Consider the following 19,603-nt stretch of genomic DNA (forward strand, 5'->3'; position numbering starts at 1 on the left):
TGCAGCACTGAATGAGAGAACACCAGGTCCTCCTCAGCCAGGGTATCAAATTTGTAGAATTTTGCAAACGTGTTTGCCCCTGACCAAGTAGCTGCTCGGCAAAGTTGTAAAGCCGAGACCCCTCGGGCAGCCGCCCAAGATGAGCCCACCTTCCTTGTGGAATGGGCATTGACAGATTTTGGCTGTGGCAGGCCTGCCACAGTATGTGCAAGCTGAATTGTACTACAAATCCAACGAGCAATAGTCTGCTTAGAAGCAGGAGCACCCAGCTTGTTAGGTGCATATAGGATAAACAGCGAGTCAGATTTTCTGACTCTAGCCGTTCTGGAAACATATATTTTCAGTGCCCTGACAACGTCTAGCAACTTGGAGTCCTCCAAGTCCCTAGTAGCCTAGGCACCACAATAGGCTGGTTCAGGTGAAACGCTGACACCACCTTTGGGAGAAACTGGGGACGAGTCCTCAATTCTGCCCTATCCATATGGAAAATCAAATAAGGGCTTTTACAAGACAAAGCCGCCAACTTTGATACTCGCCTGGCAGAAGCCAAGGCCAATAACATAACCACCTTCCACGTGAGATATTTCAGATCCACGGTTTTTAGTGGTTCAAACCAATGTGATTTTAAGAAACTCAACACCACGTTGAGATCCCAAGGTGCCACAGGAGGCACAAACGTCTGAACTTCAGGTACTGAAGCTAGTTCTTTTTGAAAGAAAATCGACAGAGCCGAGATCTGTACCTTAATGGAACCCAATTTAAGGCCCATAGTCACTCCTGCTTGCAGGAAATGCAAAAATCGACCTAGTTGAAATTCCTCTGTTGGGGCCCTTTCGGCCTCACACCATGCAACATATTTTCGCTATATGCGGTGATAATGAGTTGCTGTAACCTCTTTCCTGGCTTTAGTAAGCGTAGGAATGACTTCCTCCGGAATGCCCTTTTCCTTCAGGATCCGGCGTTCAACCGCCATGCCGACAAACGCAGCCGCGGTAAGTCTTGGAACAGACAGGGCCCCTGCTGCCGCAGGTCCTGTCTGAGTGGCAGAGGCCATGGGTCCTCTGATATAAATTCTTGAAGTTCTGGGTACCAAGCTCTTCTTGGCCATCCACGAGTATCGTTCTTACTCCTCGCCTTCTTATTATTCTCAGTACCTTTGGTATGAGAGGCAGAGGGGAGAACACATAAACCGACTGGTACACCCACGGTGTTACCAGAGCGTCCATAGCTATCGCCTGAGGGTCCCTTGACCCGGTGCAATATCTTTTATAGCTTTTTGTTGAGGCGGGACGCCATCATGTCCACCTGTGGCCTTTCCCAATGGTGTACAATCCTATTGGAAGACTTCTGGAGGAAGTCCCCATTCTCCCGGGTGGAGGTCGTGTCTGTTGAGAAGATCTGCTTCCCAGTTGTCCACTCCGGGAATGAACACTGCTGACAATGCTAACACATGATTTTCCGCCTATCGGAGAATCCTTGTGGCTTCTGCCATCGCCATCCTGCTTCTTGTGCCGCCCTGTTGGTTTACATGGGCGACTGCCGTGATGTTGTCTGATTGGATCAGTACCGGCTGGTTTTGAAGCAGAGGCCTTGCCGGCCTCAGGGCATTGTAAATGGCCCTCAGGTCCAGAATATTTATGTGTAGGGAAATAACCTGACTTGACCAAAGTCCCTGGAAATTTCTTCCCTGTGTGACTGCCTCCCAGCCTCAAAGGCTGGAATCCATGGTCACTAGGACCTAGTCCTGTATGCCGAACCTGCGGCCCTCTTGAAGATGGGCACTCTGCAGCCACCACAGTAGAGATACCCTGGTCCTTGGAGACAGGGTTATCAGCCTATGCATCGGAAGATGCGATCCGGACCACTTGTCCAACAGGTCCCTCTGAAAAGTTCTTGTATGGAACCTGCCTAATGGGATTGCTTCGTAGGAAGCTACCATTTTTCCCAGGACTCACGTGCAATGATGCACCGCTACCTATTTTGGCTTCAGGAGGTCTCTGACTAGAGATGACAACTCCTTGGCTTTCTCCTCCGGGAGAAACACTATTTCTGGTTTATGTCCAGAACCATCCCCAGGAACAGTAGACGTGTCATAGGAACCAGCTGTGACTTTGGACTGTCTAGAATCCAACCATGCTGTTGTAGCACTTTCCAAAATAGTGCTACCCCGACTACCAACTGCTCCTTGGACCTCGCCCTTATAACGAGATTGTCCAAGTACGGGATAATTACAACTCCCTTTTTTTGAAGGAGTATCAACATTTCGGCCATTACCTTGATAAAACACCCTCGGTGCCATGTACAGTCCAAACGGCAGTGTCTGGACTTGGTAATGGTAATCCTGTACCACAAATCTGAGGTACTCCTGGCGAGGATGGTAAATGGGGACATGCAGGTAAGCATCCTTGATGTCCCAGGATACCATGTAATCCCCCTCGTCCAGGCTTGGAATAACCGCCCTGAGCGATTCCATCTTGAACTTGAATTTTTGTGTTCAAGGATTTTAAATATAAAATGGGTCACACCGAACCATGCGGTTTCGGTACCCCAACCCGTGTGGAATAGTAACCCCGTCCTTGTTGAAGTAGGGGCACCTTGAGTATTACCTGCTGGGAATACCGCTTATTAATTGCCTCTAGCACAGCCTCCCTGCCTGAGGGAGTTGTCAGCAAGGCATATTTTAGGAAACGGCTGGGGGGAGACATCTCGAATTCCAGCTTGTACCCCTGAAATACTACTTGAAAGAAACAGGGATCCACCTGTGAGCGAGCCCACTAATTGTTGAAATTTTTGAGACGGCCCCCCACCGTACCTGGCTACACCTGTGGAGCACCCGCGTCATGGTGTGGCCTCACAGGAGGCGGGGGAAGAATCTTGATTCTGGGAACAGGCTGACTGGTGCAGCTTTTTTCCCTCTACCCTTGTCTCTGTACAGAAAGGAAGCGCCATTTGTTTCTGAAGCCGAAAGGACTGTACCTTTGTCTGTGAGGAAACCTGAGGTAAAATTATTTCTTCCCAGCAGTTGCTGTGGATACGAGGTCCCAGAGACCATCCCCAAATAATTCCTCACCCTTATAAGGCTCTCTATGCGCTTTTTAAGTCAGCATCACCTGTCCAGTGACAGGTCTCTAATACCCTCCTGACAGAATGGACATTACATTTATTTTGGATGCCAGCCGGCAAAATATCCCTCTGTGCATCCCCCATATATAAGACGACGTCTTTAATATGTTTTTATGTTTGCCAACTAGTATCCCTGTTTGACAGGGTCACCGACCACGCTGCAGCAGCACTATCTGCAGGTCTCAGTCTAGTACCTGAGTGTGTAAATACAGACTTCAGGATAGCCTCCTGTTTTTTATCAACAGGTACCTTCAAAGTGGCCGTATCCTAAGACGGCAGTGCCACCTTTTTTGACAAACGTGTGAGCGCCTTATCCACCCTAGGGGATATCTCCCAGCGTAACTTATCCACCTGGCGGGAAAGGGTACGCCATCAGTAACTTTTTATAAATTACCAGTTTCTTATCAGGGGGAACCCACGCTTTCACACACTTCATTTATTCATCTGATGGGGGAACAAAACACTGCCTGTTTTTTCTCCCCAAACCTAAAACCCATTTTTAGAGGTGCTTGGGTTAAAGTCAGAAATGTATAACACATTTTTTATTGCCGGGATCACGTCACGGATGTTCCTAGTGGATTGTGTATATGTCTCCACCTTGTCGACACTGGAGTCAGACTCCGTGTCGACATCTGAGAGAGCGGGCGTTTTTGAGCCCCTGATGGCCTTTGAGACGCCTGGGCAGGCGCGGGCTGCGAAGCCGGCTGTCCCACAGCTGTTACGTCATCCACCCTTTTATGTAAGGAGTTGACACTGTCGGTTAATACCTTTCACCTATCCATCCACTCTGGTGTCGGCCCCACAGGGGGCGACATCACATATATCGGCCTCTGTTCTGTCACCATATAAGCCTCCTCATTCAACATGTCGACACAGCCGTACCGACACACCGCAGACACACAGGGAATGCTCTAAACGAGGACAGGACCCACAAAAGTCCTTTGGGGGGACAGAGTAAGAGTATGCCAGCACACACCAGAGCGCTATATATATACAGGGACTAACTGAGTTATGTCCCTAATAGCTGCTTTTATATAATATACTGTATACAGTGCCAATTTTAATGCCCCCCCTCTCTTTTCCCTCTTACTGCAGGGAAGAGCCAGGGAGCTTCCTTCCAGCCGAGCTGTGAGGGAAAAATGGCGCCAGTGTGCTGAGGAGATAGGCTCCGCCCCTTTTTCGCGGCCTATTCTCCCGTTTTTTATGGAATTCTGGCAGGGGTATTTACCTAATATATAGCCCCTGGGGCCATATATTGAGGTATTTTAGCCAGCCAAGGTGTTTTTATTGCTGCCTCAGGGCGCCCCCCCCAGCGCCCTGCACCCTCAGTGACCGGAGTGTGAAGTGTGTGAGAGGAGCAATGGCGCACAGCTGCAGTGCTGTGCGCTACCTTGGTGAAGACAGAGTCTTCATGCCGCCGATTTTCCGGACCATCTTCTTGCTTCTGGCTCTGTAAGGGGGACGGCGGCGCGGCTCCGGGACCGAACATCAAGGCTGGGCCTGCGGTCGATCCCTCTGGAGCTAATGGTGTCCAGTAGCCTAAGAAGCCCAATCCGGCTGCAAGCAGGCGAGTTCGCTTCTTCTCCCCTTAGTCCCTCGCTGCAGTGAGCCTGTTGCCAGCAGGTCTCACTGAAAATAACAAATTCTAAGACTATAACTTTCTAAGAGCTCAGGAGAGCCCCTAGTGTGCATCCAACCTCGGCCGGGCACGAAATCTAACTGAGGCTTGGAGGAGGGTCATAGTGGGAGGAGCCAGTGCACACCAGGTAGTCTAAGATCTTTCTAGAGTGCCCAGCCTCCTTCGGAGCCCGCTATTCCCCATGGTCCTTACGGAGTTCCCAGCATCCACTAGGACGTTAGAGAAAATAACAGGACACTACAGGCTGCTCCCCCTGTATAATAGTAATAACAGGACACTACAGGCTGCTCCCCCTGTATAATAGTAATAACAGGACACCACAGGCTGCTCCCCCTGTATAATAATAATAATAATAATAATAATAATAACAACAGGACACGGTTGAGTCTATATCGGAATGGCAGAAGGGGACTTGTGACGTACCTAGGGGAGGAGACACATCACCAGGGGGAGGAGCTACGGCCGAACAGGGTACCCTAAAAGAACGCTCGCCACACTTCGGGCTCGCTTCGCTCGCCACCTGATTACTAAATGTGATACTATCCCGCTGGCCAAGCTCCTCCCCCTTGTGTCGTGACTCCTCCTCCAGACGAAAAAGGTCACTTAGCCCACTTGATTCTAGCATCTACCAACAGGACACCACAGTCTGCTCCCCCTGTATAATAATAATAACAGAACACCACAGGCTGCTCGTCCTATAATAATAATAATAATAATAATAATAACACATACCCTCCAACATTTTACACAGAAAAATCGGTACAAATCCGAAAAAGGGGCGTGGTCGCATGTAAAGGGGGCGTGGCCACGTCCCTTTTCCTATACTTTCAATGGAAGTTTGGAGAGGCAAAAATCGGTACAGACCATGAAAAAAAGGTACTGTACCTATTAAAAAGGTACAGTTGGAGGGTATGATAACAGGACACCACAGGCTGCTCGTCCTGTATAATAATAATAATAATAATAATAATAACAGGACACCACAGGCTGCTCCTCCTGTATAATAACAATAACAGGACACCACAGGTTGCTCCCTCCGTATAATAATAATAATAATAATAATAACAGGGCACCACAGGCTGCTCCCCCTGTATAGTAAGACGCCATTACCTGATCTCCACGGACACTGGGAGGCTGCAGCAGTCGATGAAAACTCACTTCCTGCATGTGGACCGCACTGTCCGGAAGTAAGGTGGAACGCACAGGCAGGAAGGAGGGCATGATTGGCAGAGGCTGCTTACTGGTTACTGGCCCATCCCCTACTACACCCCGGCCTATGCAAGGTATGTTAACACACATGTCCTCAGTGCAGGAGGCCGGCGGCCATTTTCTTGTAGACTAGTCCGGCAGCAGCAATAGGTTCCCTGGCCGTGTAGTGACGTCAGGAGCGGCGGCCATTTTCCCCTGGTCTGAGCTCCGCCTTCCTTCTATCATTCCCACAAGGCAGCAGGAGCAGAGAGCAGCCATTGCTGTGTCTGGCAGCAGGTAATGATATTATTATCATTATTATTCTATAGGCTGAGCAGCTCTGGTGTCAGGTTCTGTACTACAGGGGGAGCAGCCTCTGGTGCCTTGTTATAGTGCAGCTGGAGCAGCCTCTGGTGCTGCATTATCCCTGTACAGGTGGCTGACACTCTAGTGTCCTATTACCGTAATACAGGTGGCGCAGACCCCGCCGTTACCGTAATACAGGAGGCGCAGACCCCACCGTTACCGTGATACAGGTGGCGCAGACCCCGCCGTTACCGTAATACAGGAGGCGCAGACCCCACCGTTACCGTGATACAGGTGGCGCAGACCCCGCCGTTACCGTAATACAGGTGGCGCAGACCCCGCCGTTACCGTAATACAGGTGGCGCAGACCCCGCCGATACCGTAATGCAGGTGGCGCTGACTCCGCCGTTACCGTAATTCTATACACCTGACATTACAGGTGTTCTGTCCTTTGTCATTGTGCTGTACAGGGGGAGCGGCATGTGTTGTCATAGTATACAGGAGGAGCAGCCTGTGTTGTCATAGTATACAGGGGTAGCATCCTGTGCTGTCATAGTATACAGGTGGAGCGGCCTGTGTTGTCATGATATACAGGGGTAGCATCCTGTGCTGTCATAATAGACAGGAGGAGCAGCCAGTGGTGTCCTATTATTATTATTATGCAGGGGGAGCAGCCAGTGGCATCCAGTTATTATTGTACAGGAGGAGCAGCCTGTGGTGTCCTGTTATTATAATACAAGGGAAGCATTATTTTTATTATTATACAGGGGGAGTAGCCTGTGGTGTGCAGTTGTTGTTGTTAATATTATTATTATTATACAGGTGAGCAGCCTGTGGTGTCCTGTTATTATTATTATACAGGAGGAGCAGCCTTTGTTGTCCTATTATTATTATAAAGAAGGAGTAGCTAGTGATGTCCACTTATTATTATTATACAGGGACAGCTGCATGTGGTGTCCTGTCATTATTATTATACAGGGGAAGCAGGCTGTGGTGTCCTGTTATCATCAGTATACAGTGGGAGCAGCCTGTGGTGTCCTGTTGTTGTTATTGTTGTTATTATTATTATACAGAAGGGAGCAGCCTGTTGTGTCCTATTATTACTTTTATTATTATTTTGCAGAGGGAGCAGCCTGTGGTGTCATTTTTTTTTTTTTAACTGAAGAGATTTTATTAAAGAAGGTTTTCAATACAGAGCATACACAACAGTTTGTAAACAAACAAAGCCAATATCATGGTGATAGTACGTCTGTAAATCATGATACAGGGTAACAAGGTAACAATACTAGAAAGCATAAAATTCGTAAACAAAAGGAAAATAGGGGAAAGGAGGAAGAGAGAAGATAGAGAAAGAGAGAAACATAAAATAGGAGAGATGCTGACAGTCAGTTTTCCAGGGAAAGTGTAGAGGACCTACGCATAAATATGTATAACCTGCACCAAACCGTGGCCAGATACTTTAAAAAAAAACAGGAAAGACTCACGTATCTGATCCATCCTTTGACATTTAGCCCTACCCGGGCTATGTCAAGGGGCTCGACCTCAGCTTTTCAAAGGTTCATAGCAACAGAGAAGTAAAACAATCACACAATACAAGACAAGGCATTTCGGGGAGCAATAAAAGAGGAATAATAATCAGACCAAGGCAACCATTTGAGCAGAGGGGATTGAGGAGATAAGGAATATTTAACACTCATAGTTTCCATTTCGAAATTACGCTGGATTGACGCTATAATTTTGGACAGATGTGGTGGGTCTGTTCTTTTCCAATATCGGGCAATGGCGGCCCTAGTGGCTATGAGAATATGTCCCAGTGATCGCAAAAACGCGCTATAGCGCGTTTTTTACCCCAAACTGAAGACTGAGGACTCACTTTTTAAGAATGGGCGGGTCCCCGGGGACGCGCTCCGTTGGAATTGCTCTCTGACGTTATTGGTCAGAAGTGTGTCAGGTGGCAGCTGCTGCTGGGCGGGAAGATGCTGGTGGTGCCGGGAGTTGTTAACACGCTGAGAGGACTGAGCCGTTATCGCCAAGCCACGGGAAGCCGCAGCGCGGCGCTCCGGGGCTTGATCCACACTTGTCACCCTCTCCCTGTCTGCACTAGTCCACGGGCGGGAGAGATAGGGTCAGTCTGCGACGTGCAACAACAATACAGAAAGATCGCCGGAGATAGCGGGGCTGTCCTAGCGACGTGAGAGCTTCCATACCCTGTGCCTCCCTGTACGTTATAGTATAGGGTGATCGCAGCTCTCCGTGTGTGATACATTTATACTCCTGACTGCTCCTGTGCGTGCCCCGGGGGAACTCTATATCTAGGAGCAGTCACACACCTAAGGACTGGAAACTTGTTACATGTATGTGACAAACATGACGAGCAATGGCTGTATGCGGTTCTAGAGAGTGACAGGCGTGGAGAGCGAGCCCAGGACTCTGCACCCCTGGCAGAGCTGCCCAGTCCCAGTGCCACCTAGAGGAGTGTTTACGGCCAGCAGGTGAGGAGAAGTTCGATTTTCAACTTCAGGGCCAAGCTGTCCTGCTTGTATAGCTCAGCGACCTGTGAGCCATAGATTGGCTGGGATCCCTGGGTATGTGAGGGCTGTGCTGTGGGCATAGCCTTTCACCCTCCCAACCCCCTCTGAGGGCATCATCTCTGACTGTATTGCCTCTCTCAGGAGGAGATGTAGCAAACCTTAGAGCGAGATGAATTGGAGAGGTTGCCCATAGCAACCAATCATCCTTTAACTGTCATTTTACAGACTGTGCTCGATAAATGATAGCTAGAAGCTAAGTGGTTGCTGTGTGCAACTTCTACACTTATGTCTCTAAGCTTTGATGCATCTCTGTGTAGGGATTTTTTTGTGTGACTGTATCTTATATGTAGTGTGTGCGTTGACCCTTTTCTGCATAGTTTTGCTTACTAGTTTTTTTGCTTTGTATATTTTTTTGGTCCAGAATTGCGTTGTCCATACCCAGGTTAAGTCGCTGTTCACCAGAATGCCTTGGGGCTATGGTATACCTGACTGGGCTACAGCAAGACAGTGGTTATGGTACATTTTCAGCAAATTTGAAGCCCTGGGAAGTTTTTAAAGCTATGTTGTGACTTTCTCAAACAGACTACATCTCAGTAATGAGTGTGTTCAGATTAGAGAAGTTACATATCAATTTGTGTTAAAATGTCTTTGTTTCCATTCTAAATATACTTCTTTATATACATTTATTTATTTAATTTTACTAATGTAAAGTGTAATATCTGAATAATAATAATAATAATAATAATAATAATAATAAATGATGGCATGTCTGGAGACCATTCTCTCCTTGCCAGCGGCTGCCATTGCTGGGGAAAGTGAGAAGGGATTTGGGAAATAAGGGATGGTGAGAGGAGCTGCCTGGCATGCATCAGGTCCTGTATACTACTCGTCCGCAAAGCAGAATAACAACATTTGAAAGAAGCCTCTAAAGCAGGCCTGGCCAACCTGGCTCTCCAGCTGTTGTCAAACTACACATCCCAGCTTGCTCTACCACAGTTTTAGCATTCCCTAATAGCAAAACTGTGACAAAGCATGCTGGGAATTGTAGTTTTACAACAGCTGGAGAGCCACAGGTTGGCCAGGCCTGCTCTAAAGTCTCTTGTCCTTTGGAAATTGGGCGTGTGTGAAAATGTTATTGTTTCTATTAACTTTTTATTGATTAGAGTGTATGTAGGAATTACTGTACTCCTTGAAACTGGGTACATATGGACATGTTGGAGATGATGTAGGTAGGACCTGTAGCAAATCAAAGTAATGAGGCCGATTCAATTCAGTGCAATGTGCTGCCAAGCAGTGCGGCGATGCCTGGCTGCACATACATCGGCCCTATACATAGTGCCAACTGTAAAGGCCTGTACACACTGGTCGATATAACGGCCGTTCTCCTGAACGGCCGATATATCGCGGGACTGTCGGCCAGTGTGTACGGCCGATACGTCTGTGAACTCCGTTGTTTGCAGACGTATCGCGTCGGCCCCGCAGCACAGCCGACGGACAATATATCTACCGATATATTGGCGCGTGCTGTACCTGGTGCATTGTGTATAACGTGCTGTACCTGGTGCAAAGTGTATAACGTGCTGTACCTGGTGCAAAGTGTATAACGTGCTATACCTGGTGCAAAGTGTATAACGTGCTGTACCTGGTGCATTGTGTATAACGTGCTGTACCTGGTGCATTGTGTATAACGTGCTGTACCTGGTGCATTGTGTATAACGTGCTGTACCTGGTGCAAAGTGTATAACGTGCTGTACCTGGTGCATTGTGTATAGCGTGCTGTACCTGGTGCATTGTGTATAACGTGCTGTACCTGGTGCATTGTGTATAGCGTGCTGTACCTGGTGCATTGTGTATAACGTGCTGTACCTGGTGCATCACCCCAGCTTGCAACACTTTTGTAGTGTCCAAACAAGATTATGTTTAAAAGAACCTTCATTCCGATGGGACCCAGAAAAAGACCGGTAGGACCCCAATTTTCAAAAGTGAGGGGTCCCTGGGACCCACTTTTTTTTGGGCTCAGCGCGATCACTGTGTCCTATAACATAGGAGTGTTCAGAGGGTACAGAGGGAGGGACATAATGCAAAAAAACAATCTCGGGACGGGGAGCGAGGATCACCTTTGTGACCTTTTCAATCAGTCCAAAAACGTCCGTCCAAAGCGGCCTAATAATCGGGCATGTCCAGAATATATGTATTAAGGTACCTTCCAACCCACAATGTCTCCAACAAAATTTAGAGGAATCAGGCCAGATCCTATGAAGTTTATCTGGTGTGTGATAAAGGCCATGAATCAACTTAAACATCATTTCAGTGTGATTAATGCACCGAGACATTTTAAAAATATTTATGAAAATCTTGTTCCATTCATGATCTGTCAGAGGGGTATTAAATGCTGTCTCCCAGCCCACTTGGATATTTAATTTCACATCATTGTGCGGAGAGAGGAGAGTAACATACCACTGAGATATACCGCCTTTGTGGTTTGTGGAGGAAAACTTAGCCAAGATATACGGAGGGGGAGTAGGGGAGGAGAGAGGGGCAGGTATGTTCGCCATTATCCAATGTCGAATACGCAGATATTTATAAAAGTCCTTTGATGGTATCGAATATTGGGATTGTAGCTGTTGGAAAGTTTTAAGCCCTGAATTATCGTATAAGTCCCTGATCAGTTGAATGCCAAGCTCCCGCCAGCTCCGCAAAGAGAGATCTGGGAGCAATTTAGAAACTGCCAAAAGGGATAGGTGTGAGGAGGGCAAAGGGCAGTCACCCAAATTAGTAACCAATCTGTCCCAAACTTTAAGAGAATTAGTTACGCTCCTCATAATTTTAGCAGAAGGGGGTCTATGTGAAGGTTTGACCCAAATTAAGTCTGGGAGAGGAAAATCAGAGCATATATGTCTTTCAATATCTACCCAGGGTTTTACAGAATCTGTCCGAAGCCAGTCCTTCAACTGATCAAGGAGACACGCATGCTGGTAAAGTTCAAGATTAGGGAAAGCAAGACCGCCGCTACCTTTGGATCTAAACAAGCGAGTTCTTGCTATCCTGGGTTTTTTATTCTTCCAAATAAAAGTAGACATAACAGAGTAGAACTTGTTAAGTAGAGCCAGCGGGACTAATTAAGGTATGGCTCTGAAGAGATAAAGAATTTTTGGGAGGAGCATCATTTTAATTGAGGAAAAACATCCTAACCAAGAAATTTCATAATTCGTCCACTGTTTAGTGAGGGTTTTGAACTGGTCTAAGAGAGGGAGGTAGTTACAATCAATCGCGGAATGAGATCTGGAGGGAATTCTGATCCCAAGATATTGAAGGGAAGAGTCTTGCCAGGCATAAGTGTATGTAGATTGTAGGGACTGAAGTGGGATTGGATCGATATCAAAGGCTAGTGCCTCTGTTTTAGTCGTGTTCAATTTGTAGTAGGAGACTTCAGAGTAAGCCTGAAGAATATCGTGAATAGCTGGGAGAGAGGACTCAGGTATAGTTACGAACAACAGGACGTCGTCTGCAAACAGGCAAGTCTTATGTTGTGTAGGACCTATATAAACTCCACTAACAAGGGTAGAAGACCTAATTTTCTCTGCCAAAGGTTCTATTGCTAGGATGAAAATTAATGGCGACAGTGGGCATCCCTGGCGAGTGCCGTTGGTGATAGGGAAAAAATCGGATATAAACCCATTACTAAAAACGCGCGCTGAGGGTTGCGAGTATAGACGTAGAACATTTTGTAAGAATTGTCCCGAGAACCCAAACCTGGCAAGAACTTCGGACATGTACAGCCAGTGAATCCTATCGAAAGCTTTCTCCGCATCGAGAGACAGCAGTAGTAGGGGCTCCTGAAGTGTGGAGTGAGCTTCTAGAAGGGAGAATACTCTCCTAGTATTATCAGGGGCTTGGCGACCGATAGTGAAACCCACTTGATCTTGATGTATCAAAGTGGGGATCAACGGATTTAGTCTATTTGCAAGTAGTTTGGCATACAGCTTAATATCTGTGTTTAAAAGTGCTATGGGTCTATAATTTGCGCAGAGAGACGGGTTCTTGCCAGGCTTGAGAATCGTGATCACCTGTGCCTCCAACATTTCTCCAGGGAAAGGGTTAGAGGAGGCGTCATTGTACAAATTAAGAAGAAGTGGGGAAAGTGAATCTTGGAAGGTAATATAGAAGAGATTAATAAACCCATCTGGGCCAGGGGCCTTGTCCTTTTTGAGAGCTTTCAGAGCGGCCTGGATTTCGTTCTCAGTCCAGGGTGTGCAAAGTATGGAGGCGTCATCGGGGGAAATGGAAGGTAAATCAATGGAATCCAGGAAAGACCGTATAAGCTGTAAGGAAGGTTGAGGGGTGAGGGGGTCATGTTTAAGGTTATATAGTTTCCTATAGTATGAAGCAAATTGGTTTGCAATATCCTTAGGGTTCAGGGACAGAGACCCATCCGGGTTTGTCAAATTTTTAATTCTATTGATAAGATTTTTCCCTCTAAGTTTTCGCGCCAATAATTTACCAGCCCTATTGCCTAATGTGTAATATTTTTGGTTTAAGTTGGAGACCGCTCTTTGTACGTGCGAAAGGTACAGACTGTTCAGTTTCCTCTTCGCTTCAGTCAGGGACGTGAGAATGAGATCATCTGCAGGGGACTGTTTATGTTTAATTTCTAAAGTCGTCACCTCCAACTCATAGGCCAATTGGACTTCCCGGTCACGGCGCGCTATATGAGCGGAAGCATGGATAGCTGCACCTCTCAGGACTGCCTTAAGGGCACACCAATGATTGGAAACAGAAGTATCCGCAGGACTATTGGTGTCCAGATAAGAAGACAAGGCCTCTCGTAATATAGAGACTCCGTCCTCATCTTTCAAAATGTAATCCCGCAACCTCCAGGGGCGTGGAGGAGAGGTAGACGGTTTGTATGACCAGGACCAAATTAAAGGTGCATGGTCTGACCACGAGATCGGCAATATTTTGACGGTAGGGATCGATTGCAATGTCCATTTATCCGTCAGGAGCAAATCGATCCTAGAATAAGATCTGTGCACTGCCGAATAAAATGTGTAGTCTCTGGCACCAATATTCCTGACTCTCCAAGCGTCATATAAATCGAATTCAGTCAGTAAGTGTGAGAAGGAGGAGGCTAGCAATTTGGCCGCACTGGCAGACTGTTTATCAAGTTTCGAGGATCTGTCTAAATTAGGGTCAGGAGCCAAATTAAAGTCACCCATAAGAAAAGTCGCACCTTTCCTAACACTATACAACTTTTGAAAAAAGGATTTTAGGAACCGGGGTTGATTGGAATTAGGGGCATAAAGGGAAACCAAAGTGACATACCTAGTTCGCAGCTTCCCCACTAGAATCAGATATCTGCCATTGCCATCCACCCATCTACTCTCCAATTGGAAAGCGCAAGATTTATGGAATAGAATAGCGACTCCATTTCTTTTAAACGGTCCACAGGAGACATAGTGAACTGGGTAGTTGGTATTGGAGAACTGTGGGGGAGAGTGCAACGGAAAGTGGGATTCCTGTATAGCCACTACATCCGCCTTTTGATCAGCAAAATATTTCAGAGCCAGACGCCTCTTGTGGGGTGAGTTGAGCCCCTTGACATTAAGACTTAAAAAAGTGGCCATGGGGGAGGGTATGACAGAGTGGTATATAGCACAGCGAAAAACATCAGTAGCAGTCGTGTAAAAATACAATACATATCGACATAGCTCTCCAAGAAAAAAGAAGCAAACTCAGCATCAGTAAAAAAAGGGGCATAAAAAGAGGAAACAGAGCAAAAAATAAAACAGGGGAAAAAAACAGAAATAGCGTCCATAGAGGAGCTAGAGATACCGTCACACGGGTACCGTGACGGGCAAATACGGGTGGGTGGCGTGTCGGCCAAAAATGCCCACCGTCGCTTCCAAACCAGAGCATACTTAGCAGGTAATAATCAACCATAAAAATAAAAAATATAAGCAAGGTCATCCCAAAATGAGAAGAAATAAACATTTGCTACATAATTAAAATAGGAAACAAGAACAATTCTACCTCAGCCTAAGATTAACAAAAACATCAGGCAGATAGTAAGGCCTATAGGGTAATAATCATGTAAACACAGATAAACCTGTAAAGAAAAAAAGCTAAATAATAGCTATCTTATGGATAGCCCAAGGCAAGTTTCAGCCCGGGGCCAATGTCCATTCTTGGGCAATTTGTTTCGGTGATGTAGCGGGGGGAGTAGTTTGTATATCCAGAAGGATGTCCCATTTTTTCAAGATTCTAGGCCCATCCTCAGGGGTGTTGATGATAGTGGTAGTACCATTACGTAGTACTATCAACTTATTAGGAAATCCCCACTTATATTGGACTGTAGCTTTCCGTAAGGCTGACGTAATGGCGGAAAATGACCGCCTTTTGGCCAGAGTCGCTGGAGATAGGTCTGGAAAAAGTTGAAGAGAATCCAGACAAGTCGCTGTAGGTGAAGAGGGCATTGCTGCACGCAGGATCTTCTCTTTAATGTGGAAAAAGTGAACTCTGAGAAGGGTGTCACGGGGGGCCTGAGCAGGTGCTTGACGTGATTTTGGAAGTCTATGAATCCTGTCGATCAGAAGATCAGGTAGCGGAGCATCTGGTAACAATTTATGGAAAAGGCCAGTGGTGTAGCCATATAAGTCAGCATTAGAAACTGCATCAGGGATGCCTCTTATTTTGATATTGTTCCTACGTGAGCGGTCCTCTAAATCCGTAGTTTTCTCGCGGATGTAGGAGACTTCTTCTAGGAGAGAGTCGTGTGCGGTGATCAGATCATTGTGCGATGCGACCAGCTCCTCCATCTTATGCTCAATATGGTCCGTCCTGTTACCAATTTCAGAGATGTCAGAGCGAAGAGATTGGATGTTAGATTTAAGCTCGGCCGAAATGTCAGACTTGAAAGAGGCTAACAAGGAATGGATAGAACGTAGTGTGACCGGACCATCCAGGGAATCCATATCAACTTGTGCGGCGCTAACTGGGTTGTATAGCGTTGATGAAGTTGTTTGAGACGGTTGAGCCAGAGTCGGCGAGGGAAGGGATGAACGTGACTTGGCACCGGAGGAGGAGGACCCAAAGAAATTCACTTGCGGAGCAGATTTAGAACCCTTCGACTTCTTTGGAGGCATGTCGAGATTCCCCAAGGGGGTTTAGTAGATCATACAGGTGAATGGGGGATGACCTTAGCAAATGGTTACTCAGGCAGGAAGCGACGGTGAGGTAGACATGGTGTTAGGAGGACATATCCTCACGGTGAAGTCGCACCATAGGTACTGTAGTCGTTGGCAATGATCGCAGAACTGCGGTATCTTCGTAGATCAGATTCTATGTACGAGAGAACAAAGTGGAGGCACAGGTGTTATGTTCCTTCCCCAGCTCCGCACCCCAAAGCTCCCAGCTTAAACCGGCCAGCAGTCAGGGTCTGCAGTGTAGGGGCTCACAAACTTCTAGGGAGGCACGGAGGAGTGAGTTAGCAGGAGAATAGCTAGATTGCAATAGGTGTAGCAAGCAGCAGCATCAGCAGCAGCCCCTTTATGCAGTCAGATCTCCTCTGCCACATCCAATATGGCCGCCGTCACTGAGCTTCAGTATTAGGGGATGTCAGCCCAGGGGTCCCCGCCACTGGAAGACGTTGCTGACCCCCAAGGCCACACCACAGTCTCCACAGCAGGGGGTTTATAGCCAGTATCAGCCGCTTATATGAGCGCGGTGTCCGTGCGCTCACCACTGCCTCCTTCAAGATGGCCGCCGGCACCGGACATTCGCGGGTGCCTCCGCGGCTTCACACGGCTCTCGGCGCCCGGCTCCAGGGATGCAGCCACCGCCTCTCAGCGCCCAGCAGAAGGGGTAAGCAGTAGGGGCCGTTCGCGGCCGCACGGCTCCCGGAGGCCCCCGATGTCCGGCCGGGGGACGACCAAATCCAGGTCCCGGCTTCAGTGCAGGGGGAAGGCCGCAGCCTGCAAGAGCAGGAAAAACCTGCTCCCCGGCTCCGCAGCTCTCCCTCTTCAAGTAGTAAGAGTCAGGGGAAGATTAGCAGGGCACTGGATGGGTTAAAATCTCGGGTGGGCTGCCAATAAGGGTGCTTTTGTGCTAGTAGCAACACGAGCTCCCTAGGGATACGTCCAGTCAGTCAGACCGCAAGCCACACACCCCTGTGGTGTCATTTTATTATTACTATAAAGGGAGAGCAGAATGGGGTGTCCTGTTGTTATTAGTATTATACAGCATGTTTTTGTGTATGGGTATTATTATACAGGGACAGCAGCTTGTGTCCTGGTATTATTATTATTATTCATTGGGAGTGGTGGTGATGTCACAGTGACATCACTTATATCTATATTAATAATACAGACATGACGAGATGTGAGGGGGTCTGGGAGTGTCACAGTGAAATCACATATAGCTATAGTGATAATACAGGGACATGACTGGGGAGGTGAGGGGATCTGGGAGCATCACAGTGACATCACTTTTATCTATAGTAATAATACAGGGACATGAATTGAGAGGTGAGGGGATCTGGGAGTGTTACAGGGACATCACTTATATCTATAGTAATAATACAGGGACATGACTGGGGAGGTGAGGGGATCTGGGAGTGTCACAGTGAAATCACGAATATCTATAGTAATAATACAGGGACATGACTGGGGAGGTGAGGGGATCTGGGAGTGTCACAGTGAAATCACGAATATCTATAGTAATAATACAGGGACATGACTGGTGAGGGGATGTTGGAATGACACAATGATTTCACTTATATCTACAGTAATAATACATGGACATTACTGGGGAGGTGAGGGGATCTGGGAGTGTCACATTGACATCACTTACATCTATAGTAATAATACAGGGACATGACTGGGGAGGTGAGAGGATCTTGGAGAGTCACAGTGACATTACTTATATCTATAGTAATAATACAGGGACATGACTGGGGAAGTGAGGGGGTGGGGGAGCTTTACATTACTTATATCTATAGTAATAATACAGAGACAAGACTGGGGATGTGAGAGGATCTGGGAGTGTCAGAGTGACATCACATTTCTTTTTCATCCACTAGGGGGCTCTGGTGTACTCTTGAGATATGGACGTTGCGATAGCAGGGATAGGCACATTTAAATATTTAAATGTGTAACCCACCTTCCCCTCCATACTCCCAAGATGCCTCAGTGTTTTTTGTGTCCTTCACCAGGGAAGGTTGCATCCTGGAGTCATTTCTGGGTTTACTATTAATTTTTCGAAAGATTTTTTCTTTCATCAATCACACTCCCCAGCTTATTAAAAAACGTGTGTCCGGGAGTGTGTGCTGCTGTTGTGCAGCAAAGGCTTGTTGGTGCTTAGACAGAGAAGACCCGCTATAGACCTTCATCAGCGGTAGCTGATTCAGCCATGGCTGCAGGAGCTGGACGGAGCTTAGAGAGAAGACCCGTTGGAGTCTCCACATTACACTGAGGTAAGGAGCGGGCGGTCAGCTTATGCCGCTCCATTGGGCCAGCTTGTTGCTGTGATAGTGGGGTAGTCAGCTCCTTCTGCCGCCCCTCCGTGTGCGAGGAACGTGTTTTGCATGAGCTGCTTACTAAGGTATAGCTTTACTGGCTCAATCTCCCCCGCTTCCCGGCTCCCACCAGCGGTCAGACACCTACTGCCACTGGGCACCTGTGTCGCTCCACACCTGCCCGCTCCCCGGCACCCGGCAGCGCAGCTCCAAACAGCGCTGCCGCTTGCCTCTACAATCTGCCCCTCTAGACAACTGGGAAGCGGCTTCCAGCAGAGGTCAAATAATGCTGCCGCTGGGCACCTGTCAGGCTACATCTCGTGGCTCCCAGCAGTGGACATATCACACTGCCGTTGCTGGGCGCCCATCACATCACACATCTACCCCGCTCTCCAGCTTCCACAAGCGCACAGACCACGGTGGGTATTTGCTGCTGCTGCAGGGCACCGTCACTCAGAGCCGGCGCTTGGTATATAATGTGGGGGGGGGGGGGCATGGAAGAAGCTAGGCGCGGATTACTGCTTTAAGCATTGGGGGAGGTCATGGTGGTCCCTAGTTCAGCGGTTCCCCTAAATATAAGGGATGGTGGCCAGGGCTATAAGGGGCAGAACATGCTATTAAGCCTAGGTTATGAGTGCTTTTGGGGGTGCATAGGTTTTACATCTAGGGTATAGTCAGTTGTCTATAGGGTATAGTCAGTTCACACAAAGGTTACACACCTACTTCCTGCTTCTTCCTACAGCAATATGTCAGTCCTACAACACACGGCCACTGGAGGGGGCAGGGGTGTTTAGTAGGTGGCACAGTGACCATCATAGATTCCCTCTATGACACAGTGCGGTGCACGCGGTATTATAGACACTACAGTTCTTTTCACTGAGTTGTGCGGACGTTGTCTCACTGTATTATTGTCTGTCTGTCTGCATGACAATATGAGAAACAGCAGCTTGTCTGTGATAACTGAGAGAATGCCTGATTTGCAGTCAGAGTTGTCCGCTGCACAAAAAGACCGTGAGGCGGCTAAGTCTGATTCATGATTAATACCGTGTGAGCAGCCAATGTGGGCTCAGGATGTTTCTAGAACTTTGCTGGGTTACAAAGTCCATGTATAGTTCAATTTCTAAGAATGGTCATCGTTTGTCTTATAATTACATTCTGACGATTCAGTGCCACATCTGCTATCTCAGCATTGGGTCAGGAGTCAGATAGTGAGGTCACTAATAGCCCGAGCTATGATGATCTCATTAGAGCGGTACGCCAGCTGCTAGGTTGTACTGAAACATATGAGGTTTTATTGCTAGCAGA

This window comes from Pseudophryne corroboree, chromosome 3 (genome assembly GCF_028390025.1).
Source record: "Pseudophryne corroboree isolate aPseCor3 chromosome 3, aPseCor3.hap2, whole genome shotgun sequence".
NCBI classification, from domain to species: domain Eukaryota; kingdom Metazoa; phylum Chordata; class Amphibia; order Anura; family Myobatrachidae; genus Pseudophryne; species Pseudophryne corroboree.